Below are 3,884 nucleotides of genomic sequence, written 5' to 3'. Positions count from 1 at the left end.
CAGCAGAGGTGGCGGACGAACTCTGGTCGATTCAGGTTGATGAAGCGGCCATTGTTGGGGTAGTGGGAAAGGTCGACGGCGGCGGCGGAGCTCGGGCGCTGAGGCGACGCGAGGTGGAAGACAGAGACGAGGAGGCAAGGGGGGAAAGTGAAAGGGACCCCTGACCCTATTTATAATGTCGAAAGGATAAGTGGCATGCGCGGGAATCGAGGAGGCCAAAAAATGGATATGCGACAGTGCAGCGCCTCGATTTTCAAGAGTTTATTAAAAGAGAAGATATATTAAGATTTGGGCCTTATGTAATATTAATGACAGGTGACGTCACGGCGGGTTACCACGATCTTAAAAGATGATGTCACGGCGGGTTACAAGGCCTCGCAGGAATAAATGAAGAAGGATTTTCTCTAAGTGTTGAAGATTGATATGAACAAGTTCAAATCAACCTGGGGCCTAATGTTGGGGATATAACTATTGGGTATGACCCGCCCAGGAGGGGCCGGGTTATACCGTTGGAGGTTAGTTATGACAAAGCCTAGGAAGATGTTGAAGATGGCAGTTCACGAAGCAGGCTTACTGAAGGCCCAAAACCCAAGGGCGACTTAAGGCCCAGAGGTGTAAACCGCCATATATGTATGACTTGTATTATAAGGCATGTGTAGTTAGTCACCGAGCCAGACACGTTGTGTATGAGCCGGCCGGGACTCCATGAGCCGCTGGGCGTCATCCTGTGTATATAAAGGGACGACCCGGCGGTGGTTCAGGACAAGAAACAAGAGATCGAAAGCTAGGTCAAGTGTATCCGCTCCGTGATAATCGAAACATAAGCAATACCACCTCAAACTGGATTAGGCCTTCACCTTCATCGCAAGGGGCCGAACCAGTATAAACTCCATGTGTCCTTTGTCCAGTTTAACCCCTTTAAGCTAACCTAGTTGCGATGGCTCCACGACTAAGTCCTTCTGCTAGGACATCTGCCATGACAATTCCATGACATCTCTTGTGTTCAATCTTTGAACTGGAACCTCAGATGGTACCTGTGGGTGATACGTCTCCAACGTATCCATAATTTTTGATTGTTCCATGCTATTATTATCTGTTTTGGATGTTTAATGGGCTTTACTAAGCACTTTTAGATTATTTTTGGGACTAACCTATTAAACGAAGGCCCAGTGCAAATTGCTGTTTTTTTGTGCCTATTTGAGTGTTTCGCAGAAAAGGAAAATCAAACGGAGTCCAAATGGAATGAAACCTTCGGGAGAGTTATTTTTGGAACAAACATGATCCAGAGGACTTGGAGTGGACGTCAAGAAAGAAGTGAGGAGGCCACGAGGCTGGGAGGCGCGCCTGCCCCCCTTGGAACGCCCCCACCCTCGTTGGCCCCTCGCAACTCCACCGACCTACTTCTTCCTCCTATATATACCCATATACCCCGAAAACATCAAGGAGCACCACGAAACCCTATTTCCACCGCCGCAACCTTCTGTACCCGTGAGATACCATCTTGGGGCCTTTTCCGGTGCTCCGCCGGAGGGGGAATTGATCACGGAGGGCTTCTACATCAACACCATAGCCTCTCCGATGATGTGTGAGTAGTTTACCACAGACCTTCGGGTCCATAGTTATTAGCTAGATGGCTTCTTCTCTCTCTTTGGATCTCAATACAAAGTTCTCCTTGCTCTTCTTGGAGATCTATTCAATGTAATTCTTTTTGCGGTGTGTTTGTCGAGATCCGATGAATTGTGGGTTTATGATCAAGATTATCTCTGAACAATATTTGAATCTTCTCTGAATTCTTTTATGTATGATTTGTTATCTTTGCAAGTCTCTTCGAATTATCAGTTTGGTTTGGCCTACTAGATTGATCTTTCTTGCAATGGGAGAAGTGATTAGCTTTGGGTTCAATCTTGCGGTGTCCTTTCCCAGTGATAGCAGGGGCAGCAAGGCACGTATTGTACTGCTGCCATCGAGGATAAAAAGATGGGGTTTATATCATATTGCTTGAGTTTATCCCTCTACATCATGTCATCTTGCCTAATGTGTTACTCTGTTCTTATGAACTTAATACTCTAGATGCATGATGGATAGCGGTCGATGTGTGGAGTAATAGTAGTAGATGCAGAATCATTTTGGTCTACCTGTCGTGGACGTGATGGCTATATACATGATCATGCCTAGATATTCTCATAATTATGCACTTTTCTATCAATTGCTCGACAGTAATTTGTTCACCCACCGTAATACTTATGCTATCTTGAGAGAAGCCACTAGTGAAACCTATGGCCCCCAGGTCTATCTTCCATCATATAAGTTTCCAATCTATTTTATTTTGCAATCTTTACTTTCCAATCTATATCATAAAAATACCAAAAATATTTATCTTATCTCTATGAGATCTCACTTTTGCAAGTGGCCGTGAAGGGATTGACAACCCCTTTATCGCGTTGGTTGCAAGGTTCTTATTTGTTTGTGTAGGTATGAGGCGACTTGCGTGTAGTCTCCTACTGGATTGATACCTTGGTTCTCAAAAACTGAGGGAAATACTTACGCTACTTTGCTGCATCACCCTTTCCTCTTCAAGGGAAAAACCAACGCAAGCTCAAGAGGTAGCAAGTAGGATTTTTGGCGCCGTTGCCGGGGAGATCTATGCCAAGTCAAGTCAAGTCAAGACATACCAAGTACCCGTCACAACTCTTATCCCTCGCATTACATTATTTGCTATTTGCCTCTCGCTTTCCTCTCCCCCACTTCACCCTTGCCGTTTTATTCGCCCTCTTTTTCCGTTCGTCTCTTTTCGCTTGCTTCTTGTGCGCTTGTGTGTTGGATCGTTTGTCACGATGGCTCAAGACAATACTAAATTGTGTGACTTTTCCAATACCAACAATAATGATTTTCTTAGCACTCCAATTGCTCCTCTTACCGATGCTGAATCTTGTGAAATTAATGCTGCTTTGTTGAATCTTGTCATGAAAGATCAATTCTCTGGCCTTCCTAGTGAAGATGCCGCTACACATCTAAACAACTTTGTTGATTTGTGTGATATGCAAAAGGAGAAAGACGTGGATAATGATATTGTTAAATTGAAGCTATTTCCGTTTTCGCTTAGAGATCGTGCTAAAACTTGGTTTTCGTCTTTGCCTAAAAATAGTATTGATTCTTGGAATAAGTGCAAAGATGCTTTTATCTCTAAGTATTTTCCTCCCGCTAAGATCATCTCTCTTAGAAACGATATTATGAATTTTAAGCAACTTGATCATGAGCATGTTGCACAATCTTGGGAGAGGCTGAAATTAATGATACTTAATTGCCCTACACGTGGTTTGAATTTATGGATGATTATACAAAAAAATTATGCCGGATTGAATTTTGCTTCTAGAAATCTTTTAGATTCAGCCGCGGGAGGCACTTTTATGGAAATCACTTTAGGAGAAGCTACTAAACTCCAAGATAATATTATGGTTAACTATTCTCAATGGCACACCGAAAGATCTACTAGTAAAAAGGTTCATGCGATAGAAGAGATTAATGTTTTGAGTGGAAGGATGGATGAACTTATGAAATTGTTTGCTAATAAGAGTGCTCCTATTGATCGTAATGATATGCCTTTGTCTACTTTGATTGAGAATAATAATATTATCTATGGATGTGAATTTTGTTGGTAGGAACAATTTTGGTAACAACGCTTATAGAGGAAACTTTAATCCTAGGCCATATCCTAGTAATTCCTCTAATAATTATGGTAATTCCTACAACAACTCTTATGGAAATTTTAATAAGATGCCCTCTGATTTTGAGACTAGTGTTAAAGAATTTATGATTTCTCAAAAGAATTTCAATGCTTTGCTTGAAGAAAAATTGCCTAAGATTGATGAGTTGGCTAGGAACGT

The sequence above is a fragment of the Triticum aestivum genome, chromosome 5D (assembly GCF_018294505.1).
Source record: "Triticum aestivum cultivar Chinese Spring chromosome 5D, IWGSC CS RefSeq v2.1, whole genome shotgun sequence".
Taxonomy (NCBI): Eukaryota; Viridiplantae; Streptophyta; class Magnoliopsida; order Poales; family Poaceae; genus Triticum; species Triticum aestivum.
Note: the sequence above shows the minus strand (reverse complement) of the source record.